The sequence below is a fragment of the Nomascus leucogenys genome, chromosome 21, assembly GCF_006542625.1.
Source record: "Nomascus leucogenys isolate Asia chromosome 21, Asia_NLE_v1, whole genome shotgun sequence".
In the NCBI taxonomy this organism is placed as follows: Eukaryota; Metazoa; Chordata; class Mammalia; order Primates; family Hylobatidae; genus Nomascus; species Nomascus leucogenys.
In genome coordinates, this window is record NC_044401.1 from 6,535,468 (window position 1) to 6,561,546 (window position 26,079).

General features: G+C 35.3%; 1 protein-coding gene and 1 long non-coding RNA gene across 6 annotated transcripts in view; one reads left to right on the top strand and one right to left on the bottom strand.

Annotated features, from left to right (window-relative positions):
* The window catches only part of ZBTB20 (zinc finger and BTB domain containing 20), an 807,544-nt gene that overhangs the window by 253,859 nt on the left and 527,606 nt on the right, over positions 1 to 26,079 (top strand). The gene's annotated exons all lie outside the window — the stretch shown is intronic.
* On the bottom strand, positions 20,574 to 24,112 carry LOC105738542. The gene is made up of 3 exons (XR_001114370.2): positions 23,893 to 24,112; positions 22,962 to 23,174; positions 20,574 to 20,743 (listed from the first exon to the last, which is right to left on the bottom strand). It is a non-coding gene; the product is annotated as an uncharacterized LOC105738542 (long non-coding RNA).

A 26,079-nucleotide genomic window follows, 5' to 3' on the forward strand; every position in this document is an offset into this window, starting at 1 on the left:
CCAGTATCAAGGACATCAGTTTTTTCCAGTGAACCTTAGTGTGGTAGATTGAACTCTATCTCTCTGTCAGTCTCGATATTAGAAATTAAGAGATGAGCCAATAATATATATTTGCTAGAATATTAATCATTAAACTAAACAGATAGTAGCAGCTTTTTGAGGGTCCTGTACAGGAATTAGCCTGGAATCTCAAAGAGGGAGGAATCCTATGCCCTAGGATTCCTGAGCATTATTGCAGGTTCCCCTGTGATTTCAGGGTTAAGGAAATAAAGAAAGAAAATCCACATTTATTGAGAACATAGCATGACTAGATATAATTTCTTTTTTCCCCCTTCTTTCCCTCTCTCCTTTCCTCATTTCCTTTTATTCTGCATGGTGAATGGATGTCTGCTGTTTGCTAGAAATTGTGCTAGGCTAGATGAATACAACATAATCTTTGTTCTCAAGAGGATACAGGCTAGTGAGAGACAAAGATATATCAATAGAGTTCTTTTTGACTTCACCACTTATTATTAGTATGGTCTCAATCAAGTTATCTAATCTTTCTGTTCTCTTGTTTACTCATTTGTAAAACTGGGAAAATAATAGTATCTGTTGTCTGAGAGTTAATGACACACTACATGTAAGATTCTTAGTCCGCTGGTTGGCACATAGCAAGTACTGAAGAAATCTTAGCTATACTACTGTCATTTTTATCACTACCAGTTCCACCGCCATCACCACTACTGCAGTTTAGACTCTGAAAAAAGAACATCTAATTGCCTGGGAGCAAGGATCCTGGTTGGGCATTATCACATAGATTGTACTCAAAGGTTCTATACAAAGTAACCTCTGCTTCCGTGGCCTTAGAAGATATTATAAAAATCATGAAGCAGTGTACTGAATCTAAAAGACCTTCATGTGATATTTTTATTATTTTCCCCCAATTATTGTATTGGGGAAAAATACACATAACATGAAGTTTACTATCTTAACTATTTTTTGGTATACAGTTCAATGGTATTAAATACATTTATAATGCTTGCACAGCCATAACCACAATACATCACTATATAACACTTTCGTATTGTAAAACTAAAATACTATACGCATTAAAATATAACTTCCCATTTCCCTCTGCACTCCCACCCCTAGCCTCTGGCAGCCACCATCCTAGTGTCTGTCTCTGGCATTTTGACTTCTCTATGTAGTCATATAAGTGGAATCATCTAGTATTTCTCTTCTCGTGTTTGGCTTATTTCACTTAGCGTAATGTCCTCAGCATTCATCCATGTGGTAGTACATGTCAAGATTTCCTTGTTTTTATGGCTGAATAATAATTAATTGCATGTATATACCACATTTTGCCTGTCCATTCATTCATCAGTGGACACTTGGATTGCTTCCATGTTTTAATTATTATGAACAATTCGGCTATGAATATAGGTGTACAACTATCTCTTTGAGAACCTGCTTTCAATGCTTTTGAGTATATACCCAGAAGTGGAATTGCTAGATTGTATGGTAATTCCATTTTCATGTGTTCTTATAGTAAGATTAATTTCATTTAAATTGAATAAAGCCTTTTAGGTTGTGTTTGTGAATAGCATTGATTTCCTCATAAGGAGAATAAGTTGAGTTAGGTTTAGCAAGAACACATCTACTGCTTATGTGAGTTCAAATGCTTTCAACACGCCTGTGAATACCTTAAATAAATCAGCATCTTGGAACCCAGTGATGCACTTAGGATATCTAGATTGTAAATCTCATGCTTGAGTTTGAATTTAGGAGCTTTGGATTCCCTCCCACTGACCTTTACCAAAAATCTAGCTCCATTATTCAGTAGCTGTGTGAACTCATCGAGGCTGGCTGAGCTTACCAAGCCTCAAGTTTTCCTATATATAGTATGGTGGCAACAACACCTACCTTTTTAATGGTGGATATGTGGATTAAAGTAAATTAGGTATACAAAATATTTTGTGCACCACTACCACCTATGTATTATTGCATAGTAGTCTCTATGTATTATTTTTTCCTCTCTTCTCTTGACAAAATATAAAAATTTTTATGAGTAGTATAGGAATTTCAAGGAAGTATGGGACACATACATTAAGAAAGTTAACTTTGGTCCAATTATGGCTCTTGTGATATCTGTTGCTTATCTCAGTTCAACATAGTTAGACTCATAATTTCTAACTATACATGCTACATTTCTATAGAAGGCTAGGGCTGTTTAAAGAAAAACTTAAGATGGGAATGTTCACACTCACTTCAATGTCTGTTGATTATGGAGGTGTGTCTTGCAATAGAAAGCCTGTTGACATAACCCAGAGAACTCTCATCCCTCTTCTGAAATTCAGATACCCTTAAAAGCAGTCTCTTGCAAATGATGAAGAACCCATGCTTGATAAGTTACTTTCACATGCATCAAAATGACTTAAAAGTGGTCCTGTTGGTAATCTAAGCAGCCTCAGGTTTAGTGAGCATAGTTGTCAGTGCATAAACCTCTGTGTAAGGTTTTATTTTTTCTTGAGAAGGAAATTAGTGTGGTAAGATTTTCTGATTTCCTTCTATGCAAACTCAAAAGTAGAAAAGTGGATTTGTGAATTTATATGTATGATTTTCCCTTAATTATCTTTAATAATAACTAGATGATCTTAATTATACTAAACCATTTTCCTCTGCCAGGCTGTTTATATTGCAGCAGTATCTTCTTGAACAGCAATCAGAAAAGGATTCTTTTAGAATAATGGAAACATCACTAGATAATATATATAGAATTGATTATTACTCACCAGAGGTAATACAGACCTGCCTAATATCAAATGTATAGTTTCGATCATGATGAATCAAGGTAAATATTGATGATTAATGGAATTTTTATTTAGTTGGGAATATTACAAAGGACCACAAACTTGGTGGCTTAAACAGAAATTTGTTTTCTCACAGTTCAGAGGTCTGAAATCAAGGTTGATTAGCCAGGTTGGTTCTTCTGAGGGCTGTGAGGGAAGGATCTGTTCCAGCCTTTCTCCTTGACATGTAGATGGCCTCTCCTTCCTATGTCTCTCCATGTTGTCTTCCCTCTATAAGTATCTGCCTCTGTCCCCAGGTTTCTCTCCTTTTATAAGGACATCAGTCATATTGAATTCAGGCCCACCCTAATTGTGTTATTTTAACTCGATTACCTCTCAAGTAAGATCACATTTGGAAGTACTTGGGGTTAGAACTCCAACACATGTTTTTTTTTTGGAGGGGTTGGGGAACAAAATTTAGTTCATCATAACTGGGTTAATAATAGTTAACATTTATCGAGTGACTTTCATGTTCCAGATGCTATATATATACATATGCACATTTATGTTAGTGTATATATATATATATGCATGTAAGTATATATAGATATGTAATATCCAATATATGTGTGCATATATGTTTTATGATCCTTGCAACAGCCCTATGTGGAAGATGTTATTTCCCCCATTTTGCAGGTGAGAAAACAAAATGTCAGAGAGGATAAGCAATTTGTCCAAAGTCATATAGCTTGTAAATATTCAATGCTGGTATTTGAACCCAGCATCCCATGCTGCATTTTAAGTGGATAAACCTGATAACAACTCAGTCAAAAGCCCAGAGATACTTTGAACATTTAAGGTTTTTGTTTTTTGTTGTTGTTGTTGTTGTCATTAGGACTTGTGTCAAGGGACATTTTATCTATCAAAAATGGCGCATAAATGCCTGATCACTGACTGCCGACGTGTTTACTCCTGAATTTTTTACTGACAGTTGTCTTTGAAGGCTTAGTGTTTTAGCGCTCCTGAACCTGATAAAGCTTTTGGACAGGATGGAATCTGAACATAGACTGCAAGGGTTGATTCTGGCCCCCATTTGTATGGATGGCACTGAGAGACAAGTCATGCCCAGAGCCTGCTACTCAGCACATGTGCTTTCTACTCTCCTTTTCTCTCACTCCCTCCCCTTCCTCATCTTTGTTTTTTCACTATTTACCAGGTAGCTTGTGATTTTTTTCTTTTATCCAATCTTTGTCGTAAGTGATAAACGTTGAAAGGGGATGGAGTGAAGAGTCACAAAATTGAGAACGTTTCTGCTTACATGAAAGCCAGTTCACTTGTAGGTGTGTACTACACCCTGGCCACAGGCTTATTGTTATTGACACTAAAGAGCAAGGCACATTGTGTACCTTACATAAGTTTTCCAACTTACCAATGAAAACAGTTTGTTTCTCACTTTGAAGTTTTAAAGCAGAACTTGTTCATGACCCAATTTCACTAATAATTCTCTTAAGTAACCCTTGTACTCATTTAAAGATTTTTTTCCACCCACTGTCTGTCTAGCCTGGTTTAAAATTTTTATATATGTACTTTTAAAAAATTGATTAGCTGGAGAGCTGCCCATTCCTCTGTGCTGTATAATAAGGATTTTAAAACTGCACACTGAATTCTGTATAGTGTAATTAAAACTGACCCACATTTGGACCTGAGTACACCAGGACTTAGCCAAACTTGCCATGAGCTGAGTTCTGGTGGCAGATGGGAACTAATGAGGACACACTCCACTCCAGAATTTCCCAGCTGCTTGGCCCCTTTTTGTACAAACAAGGTTTGGAGCGAAGTCCGGATCCCAAGAGCATGTTCTGTAAATGTGCTGTACCCAATGATTTGGGAAATGTTCTCACAAAAATTGGGCTGTTTCAAGGTATCCATAAGGCCTCGGTGACTTTCAGATTTAAATTCAAAGAGGCCTTTTGTGCTTTCTACAACCGATTTTTAATTTTAAATTGAATAAAACATCGCATTCCCCCATCTTTTCTCTTATGCCTGGTGATGGAATGATCACTTTATATCACAACCTGGAAATTTGCAGGTCGTTATCTCAGAGACAGTTGTACATCAGGATAGACAAAGTCTCCTTGCAACCTATGGATCTCTTCAACTAGTTTGATGTCCTGGGACTATTCAGGCAGATGTAATTGAATCAGTTTGAAGCAGCTGTAGCTGGCATGTGGTCTCTCAGATTGCTAGCACCTGCTTGTTTTTTTGCAACTCACTAGAGTGAGAGAAGTGCCAAAACCAGCACTGGTCTTGGAGCAGATAAAGCACTCCAGATCTTATATCCCATTCCCCTTCCAACCTAGCCACATCATCACTGGTGCCAAAATTAATAAAATCTCTTTTCATGATTAAGTCTGAGATATACTTTTACTTCTCATTCTTCTCTGTATTCAGATCCTGACAGTACTGACCATGCAAATCCAAAAAAATAAGGGAGTATAATGGTGATCAGGTGGCTTTGGGGCTCTCTTATCATTAGACAACTGGGTAGCCTGTGGTTTGCAGAATCATTTAAATGAATGCACCAAATTCATTTGCTGTTCCAGCACAGTCTTATTGGCACAGAGAATAAGCAGTTAATGTATAACAAACTGTGAGCTGTTATGGAATATGATGAATACACTTCCTTAGCAAGAGGGAATGTAAAGTGGAGCTATCTCTCTAATACAAGGTCTAAACTAACCGCCATGGATTTCTGCAACACTTACTATGTGCAGGAAAATGAAGTATACTTAAAGAGAGATACAAATTTTAGGACATAATAAGTATGTAAAATATATTTTGAAATACACAGATTTGGATTTTTTTTTTTTGGAGATGGAGTCTTGCTCTGTTGCCCAGGCTGGAGTGCAGTGGCACTAACTCGGCTCACTGCAACCTCCACTTCCTGGGTTCAAACAATTCTCCTGCCTCAGGCTTCTGAGTAGCTGGGACTACAGGTGCCCGCCACCACACCCGGCTAATTTTTTGTATTTTAGTAGAGACGGGGTTTCACCTTGTTGCCCAGGCTGGTCTCAAACTCCTGAGCTCAGGCAATCCACCCGCCTGGGCCTCCCAGAGTGCTAGGATTACAGGTGTGAGCCACCACGCCTGGCTGGATTTTTAAAAAATGTTTAAACTCATTTAAAAAGTAGTTATCTTCTCTTTGTTTCATTTTATTATTTGGCAGGCATATATTTAATCGTTAAGTGTTATCAATATCCTAATGTTGAATTTGAATCTGGTCATGATAAAGACAACACATTTACTTACATTTTATAGCTTATGTTACAAAGTTTTTCTAAAATGGGTTTAATATTGATAATATTTTGAGAGAAGCTATGATACAAATGGAGTTCACAAATAATAGTAATAAGAGTGAATTCTAAAATGGTAATTTATTGTCATCAGCAGATGCGTATGTTGCAAGGCATGACTACATGCTGTCAGCATAGAGAAGTATCTATGGTACTGACTGCAAGAATCTTATGATACTTGAGGAGACATGATACAGGTCTTTTAAAAAATAAAATAAGGCACTCTCAGTGTCAGATTGCATGCTCTAGACCTGGATTTGGTGTAAAATGAATGCTACAAACATTTTTTTTGTAAGTTAGGCAGTCTAGTTGTGAAGTCAATGTTCTAAATTCAGCATCCCCTGTCTCCCCTTCACTGTCCATGACACAACACTAATTTATTATGGCTGTCTCTGTCACTACACCAAAACTTGACCTCAGAGTCTGTCTGAAGACAATACTTTAGACAACCATTACCAATTGTTGGAAGTTTCATGTAATAGGAAACCCATTTGCTATTGTTGAAAAAAAATCATTAATGTTTTTCTCCTCTGCTAGACCGTAAACTCTGTGAAATGTGATAATATTTTATTAATTTTCTTCTTTTTTATTATACTTTAAGTTCTAGGGTACATGTGCACAATGTGCAGGTTTGTTACATATGTATCCATGTGCCATGTTGGTGTGCTGCACCCGTTAACTTGTCATTTACATTAGGTGTATCTCTTAATGCAATCCCTCCCCCCTGTCCCCACCCCACGACAGACCGGGTGTGTGATGTTCCCCACCCTGTGTCCATGTGTTCTCATTGTTCAGTTCCCACCTATGAGTGAGAACATGTGGTGTTTGGTTTTCTGTCCTTGTGATAGTTTGCTCAGAATGATGGTTTCTAGCTTCATCCACGTCCATACGTTACTCAGACCATCCTATCCGAATTAGATCTCCCATATGTTTCTGTAGGTTCTTATTGTTTTCATTCATATATACAATTTACTTCACAGTTTTGGGTGCGGATTATCACTACCAAGATTCTGTATGAGGAGTATAGGGGAACTCAAAGAAGATTTTGTTCTTTTTACATTTATTTAAGAACACTAACTTAAGAAGCTGATTTTTATTTTTATAAATACTGTGGTGCTTTCAACACTGCCTTGGAGGAATTTCTATTTTAACTGCAGTATTTAAGAATTTTACTGTTAATACATATCTCTGGTTTCAGGGAATAAAGAGACAATATAATAGAGTAGAAAGAGTACAGGGTTTAGAAATAGAAGAGAGGGATTTAAGTTTCTCTGTTATCACTTTTTGGCTATGAGATATAGGCAGCCCTTCATGTGCTTTTACACTCAGTTTCCTCATCTGTAAATTAGAGATGACAACATACCAAAGCACTTTAAAATTAAAAACATCTCTTCTTCTTCCTCCTCTCATTAGTCATCATAATCATAATGCTATTCTGAAACCATGTAATAAAATGTGGTCTTCTCTATAGATCCTTTTTTTTCTACCACTTATTTGCTCTAGCTATTGCAGATTTACTCTACACCTTGAGTAGAGCATTATACTAATCTAAAAAGAAGCAAGAATTCCAGAAACACCCTATAACCTAGTCATGGCTAATATTTACTGTTGAGTTATTTGCACCTCAATAACAATTCTCTGTCATTTGTAATATAACTGCTTAATATTAATAATTTATATATTAAAAGTAAATGTTTTATACCAACCCCAAACAGTGCCTTTTTATGATTTATTTTTTATTCACTCATTCATTTAATTCAAATTATTGTAGCTACTGACACAAATGTATTCACTTTCTACCTGATTATATAGGAATACCCTAATTATCTATATTCACATCTTACTGAACTTATAAAGTGTTAGGAGACCAGTGTCTGAGAAAAAAAGTCAAATATAAATAGATTCATTTCTGAGTTGCAAGAACCTTTTGTTCCCACCTTTAGAATATTTGGTGACTAATTAATTACTAATAGTAATTAATGCACACCTCTTAAGTTAAAAAACCAAAAGAAAAAGAATTTGATATTGCAGTTTCCTAGGAAGTTAATGTTTTCATTCTTTCCTGCTTTAAACATGTAATATCTAATAGTTAATATCTGCATGTATCATCCTTATGGTTTTGAGAGTCTTTAAGGGAAATTATGAATACAATTTCTATTTTTCTAAACAAAAGAATTTCTGTGCATTAGGGTAAAAATGTGTGAATAGATATTTCACACATTCATATATTTTCAAAATATATTTCTTAAGCTATTTAAAAATATATTTTTAAAAGCATTTGAACTTTTTACACTATATTTCATTTTTATATTTTGTTAAGCATATCAAAAGAAGATTATACCACAGGTTATGACTTTTTAAAGGTAAAAAAATTAAATAAGGTAGGACTATCTGAAATTTAAGATTTAAGTGTAAGTACATAACAATATGCACAGAAAATAGAGATATTGAAAATTAACTAAAATGTTGCTTTTATAATGGCTTAAATTTGTGTAGCAAATAAGATAGCTGAGTTTAGTATTACTTAAGAAATGGTTAATTTTGTATATCAGGAGACAATTCAAACATAATCTTTAATCATGCTGGTCTGATGCTTCAAACCATGATCTGTATACTTATTAGGGTCTTTGCCAAGTCTCATGATAGTATATACTCTAGACCAAAATAAAATTGATTTCCCTCTATGTAAATTTGTTACTGATATTATATTTAAATTTCCATTGATGAAAAATAGGTATATTTACTATCTGAATCAAGTTCTTCAGGAACATAGATAATTTTTTATTTGAGAACTGATTTATGTCCAATTAAGTAATTTCCGGAATACTTTTGCTATTGATCATATATCATTGTAAGATATTAATTACATCAATATACCACTTGGATTTTTAAAAATATAAAGGCCTCACTTTGTCACCCAGGCTGGAGTGCAGTGGCATGATCATGGCTCACTGCAGTCTCAACCTCCCAGGCAATCCTCCTATCTCAGGTTCGCAGTAGCTGGGACTACAGGTGTGCACCACCATGCTCAGCAAATGTTTAAATTTTTTTTTTGTAGAAATGAGGGTCTCACTATGTTGCCCATGCTGGTCTCAAACTCCTGGGCTCCAGCAGTCCTCCTGCCTCAGCCTCCCAAAGTGCTGGATTTATAGGCATGAGCCACTGCACCCAGCCTATTAATTTTTTCTTTTTTTTCTTTTTTTTTTTTAAATGACCAATTCCACTTTAAGATCAGTTCCTGGCTTGCTTGAAAGGATTGGATCAGAAGATGTTGTATCACTTTTGGAGGGCATCTGCATTTGACTTAAGAGGGAACAACTCCAAATAGAGGGCAGTACATTTCGTTTGAGGCTTACTACTACCAGAAACCATCACTGCAACCTCTAAGTTTTCTCACTGATTTTTATTTGTCCTTATGTGCTCCTATTAATTGGGGGCTTTGAGATCACTATTTACACTTATAAAACTGCTGTATGTTTTCCTCTGTTTTAGTCCTAGAGAGTACAGGGAAAGTGTACTAGTTACCCATGGCTGCTGTAGTAAATTATGATAAACTGGGTGACTTAAAAACGACAGAAATTTATTCTCTCACAGTTCTGGAGGCTAGAAATCAGAAATCAAAATGCAACAGGGCCACATTCCCTCTGAAGGCTCACAGTGAAAATCTTTCCCTGGTTCTTCCAGCTTCTGATGGTCCCATTTATTCTTTGGCTTTTGGCACTATCATGTCAAACTCTGCCTTCATCTTTACAGGACCTTCCCCTCTGTATGTGTCTCTCTGTGTCCTCTCCTCCTATTAAAAGCATATCAGTGATTGGATTTAGGGCCCACCTTAAATCCAGGATGATTTTATCTCATGATTCTTAATTAGTTGCATCTGCAAGGACTTTATCTCCCAGGAATGTTACATTCTGAGGTTCCAGGTGAACATGAAATTTTGGGGACTGTAGTCAACATTCAACCTACTGTAGAGAGTAATTTTATTTTTCGGTAGTAAATATCTATGGAAGGCTTATTTACACACTGCTATGGTTTGAATTTTTGTCCTCTCCAAAACTCATGTTGAAAGTTAAGCCCCAATGTGGCAGTATTGAGAGCTGGGGCCTTTAAGAGATGGGTCATGAGGGACCATGAATGGATGAGTCTTTTCTTGGGTTAATGAATTACTGGGTTATCATGGGAGTAGGACTGGTAGCTTTATAGAAGGATAAAGAGAGACCTGCACTAGCATGGTCTGCCCACTTGCCATGTGATGTCCTACGTTGTCTCAGGACTCTAGAGAGTTGTCACGGCAAGAAGGCTTTCACCAGTTTTGCTCCCTCAACCTTGGACTTCCCAGCCTCCAACTATAAAAGATAAATTTCCTTTCTTATAAATTGCTGAGTTTCAAGTATTCTGTTATAAGCGACAGAAAACAGACTAAGACATACGCTAACATGTTGATTATTTTTCCCCTCGGTATTTGACAAAGTTTATCCTGTCCTCTGTTTTTAGAATACTTATAGCCTTAGCACCTTGGTATTTTTTATGAATTTCATGGAATTATGAATCATTTTCTGTCATACTTTTTTAAACTACTGAAACTTCTCATTATAGTTGACAAAGTTGAGCCATAGAATAGGTAACCAACAGTCGCTAACTCTTCAGATGGACTGCAGAACTAAAAACTGACATTGGTATCATCCAACTTTTCTGTGAATCCATGTGTGTTGAGATGCCAAATGCACTCTTATAGTCCATGGTACTTTCACATAACTTTACTTGTGACCTAAATAAATCAAGAGTTGCAGAAAATGTTTTTCATAATGATCTCCAGATAATATAAGCCAAGTATACAATTGAAACTTAGTGTCCTAGATGGACAAAAGTATTGTGCTGGATGACTGCATGTTGAGACCACAATCCATCTAATTTCTCTGCTTAGCATCGGCCAGGTCTTTATTAGAGAACTATGGATATGGCCACACATACAAATACACATCCATTACATGAACACTGGAATCATGAATATCCAGGTCTAGATTAAAAGAGCAAGCCCAAGGCTCAGAAGGTTAATTTCTAACTTTAAATAGCCAGTAAATGGCTGAGACAGGACTAAACTCAGCTCTGCTCAACTCAGACACCTGTTTTTCTATTTCTCCCAAGTTGATTCTCAAACTGCAGGAAATCTTTGTGTTTTTCCCCTTTTAAGTAAGGAGCAGACCACTATTAGGGTGAGTGGGTAGAGGGAGCAGGAGGTGAAATAAACCATTCCTAAAATAATTGGGATATAATTGGAAGCATTTGTTGACCCTTTCCACCTCATGGTTGTAGGATATTACAAGTATGTTTTCTTTAAGAATGCTCAATAAGCCAACAATTTGAATTTTAAACATAGATAATTAATAGAGTGATTATATTAATTAATCAGAACCAGTATTATAGGTCTCATCTACTGAACATTTCCTTTAACTTTCAGCTCTTTTGGTGCACTTCTGTTCTGGATAAAATATAATAGTATGCTCATAGGACAGAAAAATTTTACAAATGAGCTTAGGCTTCTCTGCCAGAAAAGAAAGGATGAAATAGAAATGAAAATGAAAATTAAGTAATCCCTGAAATGATAATATAGTTAAATGTGAAAATATGCCTTTGATAATACCAAACTGAGATTTGCACCCAAGACACATTAATTGAATTAACCTATTTTAGTTTGTCTTGTATCTGTTGCCGAAAAAAACAAAGAGAAGAAACTATTCTTTTGTTAGGTAGCAGATTTCTTTCTGGTGTTGATTACTCTTCTATAATGAGTAAACGATTACAATTCAGTTGATCCCAGGCACTGGAGACAGAGCTCTGAACTAGAAGACCGAGAGAGAGACACTAAACAAATTAACAAATGCATACAACTACAACAAAAAGGATGAAGAATGGCTGGCAATCCAGAGGCAGGGGGTAGGTGTCCTTTCTGAGGAAATAAAGTTTGAATTCTAAGACTTGAATGACATGAAGGAGCCATTCAAGGGAAGATCTTGTGTACAAGAAATGCAATCTCTAAATCATTACAGGTTACGCAGGGTTGTGTATCCAAGGGTTGTGTGTGTTAGAGTAGCTGTGACAAGGGAGGAATATTCTGTCAACTATTAACAATGTACAATTGGGAGGTCTGCCTCTTCAGGGGCAACCAGTTGATCCTCCTCTTTATCCTGGTAATAAATATAGCCATAGTAAGCATTTGGGAATGGATTAAAAATGCTTAACCAAATCTCCTTAAACTTTGCCATATCCCATAAATTTTAACCATATCTCCTAAAATTTTGTTATTTCTGAAGGCAGAACTAAGTTTGGCCACAAAGGTAGGGATTGAATTCATTGCTACTCTTAGCTCTCCCTAGCAATTTCATTGTCTGCTCTGGTACCAGGATTTGTTAGAGGAGCTACAGGGATTTTTGAGCCATCATTTCTCCCTTTGGTAAATCACTTCTTCAAGTAGTAGTATCAGCCCTTTTCCTCCTTTTCTGTATATCAAGACTGAAACTGAAAATGAAGGGTTAAACTGATTTTTTTTTTTATTAGTCTCATAGGAGCCCAAGATTTAACATAGAACTTTTTCGGAATATATAGTTATCTCTTCATTTGAGGTGAGCACAGGATGTCTATTTTTCTCATTTCTACTTTCATCTTGAAACATAAATTTCACCAAAAGCTTCATTCAAAATTTTTTATTCATAACTAAGCAAAGATATATGGTAGTAAATCATTGAAACTGATGATCTTTGATTGAATTTTCCTGAGTTTAATGTGTCTAATCAACTGTTCGTTCACCACATTATTTTCCCATTGCTTGATGTTATACCAGATAATAGTATTATCATGACCCAGGCTGATACTATGTGAAAAAATGCACAAGGAAGTAGGCCGTCTACTGTGAACATTTGAAAAACACAGTCAGATGACAGTTTCAGAAATTGTGAGGTTTTTAGATGCGAGAGTCTAACTTTTTTCACTACAGATACTAAAAATCTATCAAAATACTTTTTGGTAGGCTTTAGCCACATCCTAATTTACAAATGAACCTATGGTGTGTGATTAAGAACACACCATTCTTACCAGTTATACCCTTGAATCTTACCAAGGAAATTCCCATGGTTCTGTCCTTATCACAATGGAACCCAGAAATGAAGGAATGAACTACTTGCTTTCTTAGCAATACCACAGTGCAGACTTTCCTATATCTAACTGATATGACCGCATAATTTGTCATCTGAATAATGATTGAGAGATTTTTGCTTTAAAAATATATAACCAAATGATAGGAATATTAAGTCACAATGGAAGAAGGCCATTATTATACTGAAGCTTCAAGTACCACAAATTAAAAACAAGATAGATATTACTATTTTAACTTGTGAGCATGCACTATCAGGTTATCCAATATCAAAAACATATTACGAGTGCTTGTGGCAATATATAGCTGAATTATAAATGAATATTGATATTTTGACATTATTTTGTATATATGAGAGCATATATCAAGGATAGATTCAACAAATCAGCTTGGTGGCTGTGGCTTTAAGTTGGCAGTGAAGTATGTAAGTAATACATTTCTGATCAGTCTTGTTTGATAGTCTTGTTTCAACACCTTGGCAGAACTAAACCATTGAGACCCAGAGGTACTTGTGCATGGGGATAGTCTTTAAGATAATATTTAGTTTATTCAATGAGCCAAAATTTTCAGTGTATATATTGTTTGCTTTTGTTATAAAGACATGGCTACAGTCTACATACAAAATACCAAGTAGAGATTTGTTTATTGTAGTAGGTACAGGTGCTCAAAATTGATATTTAAGTCTCAAACATATTTTTCCACCATTCTGTATTGGATTATTAACACATGAAAATATGTACTGTTAGAACTATAAGGTAACTTACAGATTATTCTTTGAGCTAATTTAATTATTATTTTACAAATGAGGAAATGGAAACCCAGTGAAGTTGAATGATTTACTGTGGGACTAGACAAGTCTAGAATGAGAAATTTAACAGTGCAGTACTCTTCCATGTATATACCTTTCACCATTTACCATTACACTGAACAATCTTTCTGCTATTTGTATTTTTAAAATGTACTCACAGGGTTAAAAAAATTTGAATGGTACCCAAGGATATAAAACGAAAAGTATGTCTTTACTGACTGATAGTACTATTCACCAGAGACAAAAAGTTTCAACTGTACTTGTGTAGAGAAATGTATCTATATATCTTTAATTTAAAAACAGAAAGGGAATCGTACTGTTTAAATACATTTGTACTTTTTTCTTAATGCTGTGTCTTAGAGATTTTATATATTCTAGAGATTTTATAGTGTTCATATTTTGGTATATTGTGTTTTATCTTTTCCTCTTTTTAAACAGCTACTTAATATTTCCATTTTATGGATGTCACAAAATGTATTTAACCACTGCCTATTTATAGAAATTTGGTTATTTACAGTTTCTTTGCTGTTTGAAAATATTACAAAACAGCTTTCTAAATATAACCTTGTTTTTATTTTAATATCCACATAGCATACTTTCTTAGATATGTTTCTATAATTAAAATTTTGATGCCTGTTAAAAATTTGCCTTCAAAAACATTTTTCTGACACACATGTAACAACATTATATGAGAATTCCTGCGTTCTCACAGCCTCATCAGTACTGGGCTTTAGCAAATTTTTCCTAATCAGAAAAGTGAAAATGACGTTTCACCATTGTTTTGATTTGCATTTCTTTACTTATGAGTTAGATTAAACAACATATTAAAATTTCACTGGCCATTTACATTTTTGTTTACTTTTTTGTGAATTTGCTATAATGCTTTCTATATTTTTCTATTGAGTTTCTAAAAATATTTTATTGGTTTGTATAGCCTCTTTGTATATCATGGAAAGTAAATTTTCTGTAGTATGTGTTAAACATATTTCTTGGTTATTAATTTGCTTTTTGAGTTTTGTATATGTAGAAAATTGTTTTATGTAGTTTCATTTTTCAATCATTTCCTTTATGGCTTAGAAAAATTCTTACACTAAAAAATTACTCAGATTTTCTTCTAGCACATTTATGATTTAGTCTCTTAATATTTACATCTTTGATTCAACCAAAACTTATTTTTGACAATGAAAATAAAGTTTAATTTTATCACTTGAAATAAAAGCATCAATTTTTTTAATTCTTTGCAGTCTCATGAATTTTAGATTTTTCTGAAGCTTTATGAACTTTTTAGGAAGGCAGCGATCATCACTAAGGTAAAAAGAAAGCGTATTAGACCGAGAAATGTAATTTAAAAATTGACATTTTTTATTACTTATCAATCCCTGATGTCTATTCTTGGTGACATAGGAAAATCCCAAGAAAACATCTTGTTTATAAAAATATATAATTATATTTTGCCAATTTAAGCAATGATTAAATCAGTGAAACCATCATAGAATAAATCAAACCCCTAGTGAGATACTTTTAACAGCAAATCCAGTTCATATGGTAACACTAATTTTACTTACTTAACAAAAGCACTTACTTATCAGTAAGACCCTATATCTGTACAAATGAAATCAAAATGTGAAAGTTGTAATTTAAGCGGGACACAATAGCTTGGTGATAAATAGATTTATTTGTATCTTGAAAAGTTCACTTCAAGTAATCATTGTTATTAAAAGGCAATTATTTCACATGGTTTTTGCAAGCATAAAAAGCAGATTGGAGACTCTAAGAGTTGTGCTGACTGACATCTTTGTAAGATTTGTAAATAAGTGAAAGATCCATTCAGCTAGAAAAGTTGAATATTCAGTAATAAAAGAACATTGTCCAGTTTAACATCTATTATATTTATATCTGTAGTTGACAAGGAGAGAAGTAAATATAGGTGAAATGTGAAATCTAAGTAGGAGAGAGGGATTAGGAAATGTCATTTAACTTTTTTCCTACTCTTCATTTTATTTTTAATATAATATTTATATTTCCCTTCTAAAAGTAATACACTATTAGTTTAAAACTATTTGGAAAACACAAAAAGACAGAAAGAAGACAAGAAAATAGCCACTGATATTACTATTACCACTTAAAGAAAAAGTTATTATTAATATTTTGGTGTATACATGTATGTGTGCATGCAACAACATAGGATTATGCAAGGTTATGATTCTGATTTTTCAACTAGCAATATATTATGAATATTTGTTTTTGTCAATATTTTTTGTGACATGCTTTTTTTATTGATTATATAGTATTCCATACAATGGATGTGTTATAATTTACCTAGCTAATCTCTACTTTTTGGACATGTAAGTTGCTTCCAACTTTTCTCTAGTAAACGTAAATTACGATGAATATTATTGTGACAATCTTTTTTATAAACATCCCTGATTATGTCATCAGGTAAATACTTAAGTGTAATAATTGAGACAAAGATATATGTATTTTAGGGGTTGTGATACATTTAGCTATACCATTTACACATTGCTGTGTCCGTCCCAGCAGTCTCTGAAAGTATCTATTTGTTCATATCCTTATCAGTTCTTGGCATAAAACTTAATATGGTTTAAAGAAAAACTCTCAGTGGTCTGGGAAGAATGAATACAAAGAGGTGGGAAGAGGTCAAGCAGAGGTAAGTGATGTTTTTGCCTAAGAGACGTTGCAGGCTGCCTTAGGCTATGGAGAACAGCTTTCTCCAAAGCGAACTTGCATTTTCAAAGGCGTCCCAGACTCTGCGTGCTAACTTAGCACAGTTGAGATGTCCCTGTTTGCTTTAAGGCAGTGGCCTGACCCTTCAAGCACACCCCATGTATTCAGTGATTGAGACCACTTACTCACACTAATCATTGCACACAGAAAATACATAAAAGATTTGTATTCATCACTCAATATATTTTGCTCCTCAAGTGTCATGAAACATTCAGGGTACATTAACTGGCAAATGCACACCTGGAGTATGTTACTTAGCTTTAGAAACTGCTAATTTTTAAAAAATCAAATATTTAATTTTGAGGAAAAAATCAGTTTTGGATTTTGAGCATATATATCATCTTTCATTTTGGCCCAATTAACCCAGCAGGTGTGTGTAAATTAGGTCACTACTTTGTCACCGTGGTAACATGCATTGGGGAGGTGGATCTTAACCACCTCCAGCACAGGTGATGTTGGCTGAGTTGGTATTAAGAGGTGCTTTAGAAACAAACAAGGCAGAATTTAATATGTTAGAGTGTAGAAAATAGGTCTGACGTCGGATACCAACAGATAATTCTATCACACGAAAACAAGTACTGCCTCAAATCTGTATAAATAAGAAAGATCTAATGAGCCTTAGAAACAGGAATTGTATTGTAAAACTTACTGACAATCTCTGAAAGAACAGACACTACAGCACTCAGGAGGCGGTAGTCTCATTTCCTCATGGAGCAAGGGATTTGAAGGTCGGGGTCAGGTTCTCTGCAATTTAAGGCTGTTTTTAGAACTAAGCCGTGGTTTTCAGAGGATCAACAATTTCCTGACTACTCATTCTAGTGACTAGATTTTAGTCACTACTGAGGGTTTTTTTTGAAGTGCAGTGTCTAATTATTTCTTTTAAGTGCTGTTTGGATCGTTATTCATAATTGTTTATGGGTTAAGAAGTTGGCAGAGTTGGTCTATGCCAGCACTCCAGCACTCATACAGTCCCGATAACTCAGGCTTCTTCTCACCAGGTGGAAAATCAGACATGCTTCAAGATCGCTAGTTGAGATTGTGCAATCTGTTTGGCTGCTAAAGGTTCCAAATTATGTGGGCATTTTGCAGCCCCACAGAGTGGTAGAATTTCTTCACTTATCACTGACAAGTTCACACTTCTTTGGGTCACTAAAATTGTAAATTTGCATTATCAGATGCAGAAAACAGGCCAAATTAATAATGTTAAATATATGTCCAAGGAAATGCATCTCCCTTGACCATTTGCAGCACCCAGATACGGATGATAATTCCATCGAGCCTTTGGTGCCAATTCATACCTGGCTTTATAATTTTCAGTTTGTCCTTATGTCCTGCTTTACATTTGTATAGCTTGTTATAATCTTGAAGCATTTTTTGTATATCATATTTCTTTTTTGTGTGATATTTTAGACATGACATTTCAGAAATTTGAATGCGCGTAGTGCTTATTTTCAGTTGGTTGTGACCGCAGCTTTATTAGTTATTTTGTGTGTTTTCAATAGTTAATATTTACAAAACACTGAACAAACCTCTTCAAGATTGCTTTCCATAATCTCCTTTTCCATGTGTCAAGGATGAGAGCTGCAGAGAGAAGAGTCATAGTGACTCACCCTGTGTCACAGAGTATGTGAATTTACTTTCAAAGGAGAGTCAAGGGTCCCTGGTTTTCAGTTCTTTTTTTTTTTTTTAATTCTCCAAGAGTCATGCAGGTTTGGAGACTTACAAAGGGATAGCATTGCTGAGTGGAGAAACATTTGACTCAAGTACTCTTTTACCCCTAACATCTCTTTTACCATTTCCCTCCCTATATTCAAGTCTTCTTTTCCATCATCTCTCCAGTAGATGCTGAAAACCATTTCTTTTTGAAGAGCTGGTTCATATGATAAAGACCCAAAGTCTCAATAAAATCTATTAACCTGTTAAGGGTAAGTGTATGCATTGTTCACTGGAGAGCATGATGCCATATTCTACCCTGTCTGCTTGGGAACAAGGCCGATGGCAGCACAAATTAGCATCAGAACAGAGCTTTATCGCAGTGGAATCCCAGGTTGTTTTAGGAATGAGACACGAAACAAAAATAGATAAAGGGATTAAATCTATCAAATATAATAGAGGAAATTGTAGTAGATTCAGGGAACTTGGACCCCTGAATTGTAGTAACCAAGCTGGAGAGGAAATGGACAGTTAAACAAAGTAGGGCTGTTTCTTTTTTTCATTGTTTGATGAAATAATTTTTGCCCCTTTTAAATGGTATGTTAAAAGAGAGAGAGGGAGCCTGGTATATCTGAAACAAAGAGCTTACACAGTCACCAAGCTGGTTGGTTTTTATACCTTCCTTTACTGAGTATTGTCCTTCAGTACAATACAGAGCCATTTCTTTGTTCTCACAAGCTAGCAGTTAAATTGTATGTAAATGTATGCAAATTAGATGCTGTCTAATAAAGAGAGTCATTAGATGGAAGAAATATTTAGTTTAGAAAAAAAACCAGGTGTATTGTGTAAAAGAAAATGTAAGGCTACAAAAAAGCCCAAACTTTTGTGGACAGTTATAGAAAAAATTATTAAAATAGATTTTTAAAAGACTTAACGTCTTCCTGACCTTTCTTTTGTGCTTATATATATGTGTGTGTTTTAAAAATATTTACATATAAAACTAAGGGATTGGCTTCTTTCCCAGAATTACTGGAAGCACCTTCACCAGGAACATTTGGACTTGAATAATCTCCACAGCAGCATTTTCCTTCTTGAATTAAATGAATTGTAAAATGAATGATTTGCCCAAGAACACTGACTGCTTATTTGGGTTTCTTTCCCGTAGGTTGATAGAGGCTTAGTGGCTCCATGGTGTGTATCTTGCTATTTTAAGGTTTCCTTTCCACACTACTCCACTCCAGCCTCTCTAATATGAGCTTCTTAAAAGAGACCTAGACTATCAGCTCCTTGAGAGGAACCAACAGTTCCTTTTCAACTTTATCAATGCTGTATTCAGTGTTTAGCACAATGCCTAGTATTTACTAGCACTCATATCTATTTTTAATAAGTGAATGGTTGGTTTTAATGGTTGATTAAGTAGTTATGGGTATGTCAAACACCTTTGTATTCTCTAGCATATAGTTATTGAAACAATTTCTCAGGCTTGCATTTAGCAATTACATAGTAAATGCCTAGTGAAAAAAATATTTTACCATCCAGTTTCCTTAAGCCAACTGTAACAAAGGTGTTGAGCATTCACCACTACGTTATTTATTGTGGCAGCTATTTCTGGGGCAAAGATGAATAGGCAGCATAGTTTCTCTTTAGGAGCAGCTAATCTACTAAAGGTATCAGATAGATATACACATATTTAATACATAGTACACTGTACTATGGAAGCATGAGATAAAATATTATAGAAGCATGAGAGAGAAAGAGAGAATTTCCAACCTATGGGTATCATAGATGGTTTCTTGGAGGAAAGTGGAACTGAACTAAGCCTCGAAGTTGGTAAGGAACAGATGGTTGGCTATGGTGGGGTGGAGAAAAGCAGAGTTGCAGAATTCTCTTATGTTGTAGTCCCAAATTAATAGTAATGTACTAGATTTTCTTCTCCTCTCTTGTGAATTTCCAGCAACAGCTTGATTTTAACCTCCGCAGAAACACGAATGAGAGCTGTGATGGAAACAGTAATTACTAGAGTCCAGTTTTAACTCCAAGTCAAAATTTTAGTCACATTCAGCCCTAAACAAGAAATAAGGCAAAGCGTGCAACAGGACTTTATGACTTTTTAATTTTAAGGCATTATAAATATAAATTTTTATTTTATCTTATTTTTTTAGAGATGAGGTCTTGCTCTGTTGCCCAGACAGGAGTGTGGTGGCACTTTCTTAGCTTACTGCAGCCTTGAACTGTTGGGCTCCAGTGATCCCTCTGCCTCAGCCTGCTGAGTATGAGGATGCAAAGGCACAAGAATGACACAATGGACTCTGGGGACTCAGGGGGAAAGGGTGTGAGGGATAAAAGACTACAAATCATATGCAGTGTATACTGCTCAAGTGATGAGTGCACCAAAATCTCACAAATCATCACTAAAGAACTTACTCATGTAACCAAACACCACCTGTTCCCCAATAACCTATGAGAATAAAAAATTTAAAAAAGAAAAACTACAGGTGCATGCCACCATACCCCGCTAATTTTTAAAAAATTTCTGTAGAGATGGAGATCTTACTATTTTGCCCAGGCTGGTCTTGAACTCCTGGCCTCAAGTGATCTTCCTGCCTTGGCCTCCCAGAGTGCTGGGGTTACAGGTGTGAGCCACTGCACTGAGCCTAAAATTTATTATTCATAATGTATAATATTGTCCATGGTGTAAAATAAAATTTGGGAGATAGGAGATTTAGGGACCTAGAATGGAATACCTCATGTATGTAAAGTGTCTTACAGTTCACAAAGCACCTTCCTAAATTATTATTTTAATTACAACTATTGAGGTAGCAGAACTGGTGTTATTATTTTAATTTTGCAGATGAGGGAACTGAGGTTCCAAAAAGTTAAATCACTTAGCCAGGAAATGTCATAGCCAGGTTTTTCTGATAGGTTGTCCAGTTCTTTCCACGTGCCTCATTGTCACCCAGAAGCAACACAAGGGAGAGTTATATAGTTCTACATAACTCTCTATATGCTTCTGTAAGCATCATATATCTTGTTTTCTAATTTTATTCTAAATATTTTTCATTGACTTGGTTTTATATCCCCATTTGCTCCATTTTAACGTGGGTAAAATATATAAGACCCAAACTGAGGGAGATGTTTATGGGTAAGAAACTGATTATGTTGGTAACTGGTATGGATATGAAAACCATAATGAGTCTGTGGATTGCAAGCATTTTAATTTATTTTCTTGACTTTTGAGTTAAAGAAAAGATTTCATTGTGAAGGTGCAAAATATGCTGCACTGAACTAATCTTGGAGGTAACCAAAGGGCTGTGGGACTAACAGCTTTCGATATTACTTAGTGCTTATTATTGTTATTATTATTATTTCTTTTTAATTATGCAAAGTGCTAATCAGTTTGATTATGCACAGTGCTAATCAGGTTAATTATGCAAAGTGCTAATCAGTTCTTCTTGAAGCACACGAGGAGAGCAGAGGTGCTGGCGGTGAATGGCATAGCTAGATGGGGGTAGTCACGGCAGTCATTCCTTATTAAGATAGGAGTAGACAAGATAGCAAGGGGGATTTATCCATAAAAATAAACAGGAAAAGAAAGAGGACCATGAGCACATGAAAGATTGTAGTTTGGGCAGGACATTCCTTACACATAGAAAGCTCTTCCCCCCTGTAGCATAGTTTGGTTGGATAGTCTCTGCTATATTTTGAAGGCACTCATTTGAAGCCAAAAAGATTGTAGAGGGAAAGAAACAGAGTATTGTATAGCTAGACAAGTTGTCAAAACAACTTATTGTAGTTGGCAAGCACCAATTCCTGGGAGGACAGTAAAGGAAGTAGAATCTAATAGACCTATACATGAGAAAGGACATCAATAAAGAGAACTGAAAAATTAAGGGAGTGCCATTCTGATAAAATAAACAGGGCCATCTCACTGCTGCATTGTTACTGGGACAGCCGTCTGTGTAGCCTGTTTCCTGAGGTGAACTGAGGGCTGGCTTCTTGGTGCTGGCAGTGGTCTCTATTGAGAGTGGTGATGACGAATATGACAATAAAGGTTTTATGTAATAGCTCCTAGTTGGATCAGCTTTGCTGCTGCTGAAATCAAAGTGAATTTTAATATTAACTTGCAGGTCTGTGCTTATTAAACTGTGTGACTTCCTGTGAAGATGAGTTTATAGCAATATGTTCATATGTTTTTACAGAACAATCATGATGGTGCTCCCTTAAGAATGCCCTTTGTATTCTGTCCTCCTGTTCTATTCTGTGGTTTGATAAGCTATCAGTGAAATGCTGTGATACCTACTTGTTTGAAAGTATTCAGAGAGCAAAAAGCATTTCAGGATTGTTTAGTGAATATTCATTTTTTAAAAAAATGTTTTCAGTCCATGAGATTTTTCCTTTACTCTGGAGTTTAAGCAAATGTATACGTTATTTATAAAAGGGAGGGTCTGCTTCCCCCTGTATAACCTGACAGAGTATTTATTTACCTTTTCTTTTTAAGCCTATGTCTCAGCACAGCTCATCTTCACAAATGCCTGAAGTGATCTTGATTTCTGGAAATGTCCAAATAATGGTAAGAGTGCTGCAGAGGCAAAGTCATTGATGATACCTCCAGAACAGGATGTATCCATAAGTTATTTGTCCAGGCAGTGTTGGTTCTTGGATAAAGACAGGCTTTCAGTTTTCATAATTTCTTTAACCTGGAACAATTTCATTTTAAAATATGAAGAGAATGACATAAATCTTTGGTTTCCAAGGAGAGTCTGGAAAGAAATAGATTGTTAGAGGACAGCGCCCACAAATTGAGAAAGCCTGTTGGGGGCCCTTTGGGAATTTGGCTGGAAAATTATGTTATAAGCAGTCCTTCTGCTCAGCTTCACGGGAACATGGTTTTAGAAATGAAATATTGCTTCTGTGTTCCCCACCCCCCAAAACTAAGACAAAGATGAAATATTCATATTATCCTTTATTTTCAGAACCTTTTGTGTTATTTCTCAATATGTTAAAAAAACTTTCCTTAATTCCTTAATGATTCTGCCCAAAGGGTACTTTGTAAATTCTATTCATTGATGGTATACTAAACTATTAATTCCTGGTGAAGGCATTTGAAGCCAAAGACCTTGCTACATAAAGCGTTTATAATGTCACTGGGATGTTTAAAGGAGAAAATCATGTGATCCAAATGGCAAATAAAAATAAATTTAGTAACATCTAACTAAATATGACCAGTTTTCCATTTAATTACATGCTTGCACCCACTTTACACACATTCACATACATGAACCCGTTAATTCCTTCACTAAACCGTGTGTTATTTGAGCACCTGATTTTTTTTAAGTGCTCACTTTGTGCTAGTTATAGTAGCATAAACTCTCCTAGATACTGGAGATACAATTGACCAAAAAAGAGACAAGATACCTGGCCTCGTGGAGTTCACTCACACAGGATAACATGATAGTTTCTCATGATATTCAGCCTTAGAAACCAAGCTTTTGTATTTCATTTCTTCTCAGAACTTCTTTTAGCAATCTGTATGATTTAACTTCTGGGCCTCAGTATCTTCAATTAGTCTCAAAATAAGAGGTAGGACTCGATGGTTCTCAAGGCACCTTAATGTCATTTATGTTTGCTGTCCTAAAGTCTATTAGTTGATTAGACTATGAAGTGAAATTTATCCATTATTACCATATGAGCAGCCTTGAAATCATACAGAATTCTTTGGGACTTTGATCTTTTAGGAAATAAGTAATTTCTAGCTAATTCTGTGGACACTACCTCCTTGGATTTAGGCCAAAATGGAATTTAGAGAGGGCGGACTTTGAAATATTCCACAGTTTGAATTTTGGCACTTGCAGTTACTAGCTGAGCAAGTCATAACCAACCGCTTTGATCCTCTGATTCCTCTTAGTTTCTACTTCAAACAGTGAGTATGAGTATTTAATAAATACTCCATAGTCAGTCCTTTTTTTGTTTTTTATTTCTGGCAACTGTAGCCTTCATGACTCTTGTTACCAAAAATGTCTTCAACTAATTCAACTTCCTTTCCCCAAACATCTTATTTCTGCATTAAGCCATTACTTCAGTTAACTCAGTATTTTCTCTCCCATTACATCTTTACAGTTTTATTTCTTCCTGTTCTCTTTCTTATGTGCTTTTACTTCTCTACTCAACCTGAGTCAACTTTTGGCTACTTAAATTATCATATGTAACACAATCTTTGTTACAACACAAAATGTGTGCAACTGTAATTCAAGTCAATTAAATAGAAATATGTTTTCTACATCAGACCTGTGCCGTAATTGTTTATATTTTTTACTTACTAGTGTACTGGAAATCTCTTGAGTACAAGGGTTGTGGTTTTAATCCTTGTGTTCCCAGTATCTAGCATGGATTCTGCCAGTAAACATCTCACAATCTAGCAAGAAGAAAGAATTTGAAAGCAGTAGGATATATGATCTCTTAGTGGAATTTTAAAGCAACAGGATATATGATCTGTTAGTAGGAAAGTGGAGATGTTGGGAAAGGCTCATGGAATAGATATTGGGAAGGCTTTATGGAGCAAATAATATTTGAGTTTGCTTATTTAAAAAGGGTACTTATTTTTTTTTCTGGCAGGAAGTGAAAGTAAACTCTAGGCAGAGAGAAGATCATGAAAAGATTCATGCATACATAAAGTTGGGAGGAACTGGGACCAGGAGACAGAAACGAAGACAAGAAGGGAAGATTAGGAGCATATTATGAAGGTCTTATGTGTTGTTTAGTCTTACGTGAATAGTCTTAGCTTTCCAAAATAAGTTTATATAGTTGTGGTATAGAGAGTATGGTGTTGCAATAATATGATCATTAGCTTTTTTTATGAAGAAGAAATAAGAAGATTTAGCAACTGATGAATACAAGAAAAAAGACAATGAGAGATCATGTCAGAAAGAACGTCTGGATCTGGGTTGCAGCTCCACTCCACACTTGATTTGTGCCTTAAATAGTTAACTTCATCTTCCTAAACCACATATCTTTTAAGATCACTCACTCACTGATTATTATTGAAGAGGGCGCCTATTCCGGATGCTTTGGATCCCAGAGGTTGAGAATAATTGGTATTTTTTAAGGAGAAAGATACATTTTATACCAGTAGCACATTTAGCCTAAGCTGATATTAGGGCATTTGGGAAGATGAAAAGGAAGACATATAAGAACAATATTGTTCTGGCCAGAAAAAGGCAAAAAAGACCTCTAAAAGTAAAAGTAGAGTTATAGCTTAGACTATCTAAGAAGGCAGAGATACTGAAAGATGTATTTAGCAGAGCTCTGCATTTGGGGGTGAACATCTATCCATGGACCTAAAGAGATCATAGATTGCCCTGATTTGTCTACCCTGTGTATAGGAAGTTAACTCCTATGATTGGTAACTAACCAAAAAATCAAATGAAAGGGGAGAGGGGGCAGGGGAGATAATAAGAGGGTATTTGCCAGTGGTTTACAAAGCTTTGAGGTGTACGTGTATGTGGTTGGGACAAGGTTAATTTCATGTCAATAATCATGGCCTTCTCCTTTTTTTTTTTTTTTAACACAGAAGAGACTTCTTCTTCTCATTCTCTTCCATTTCTT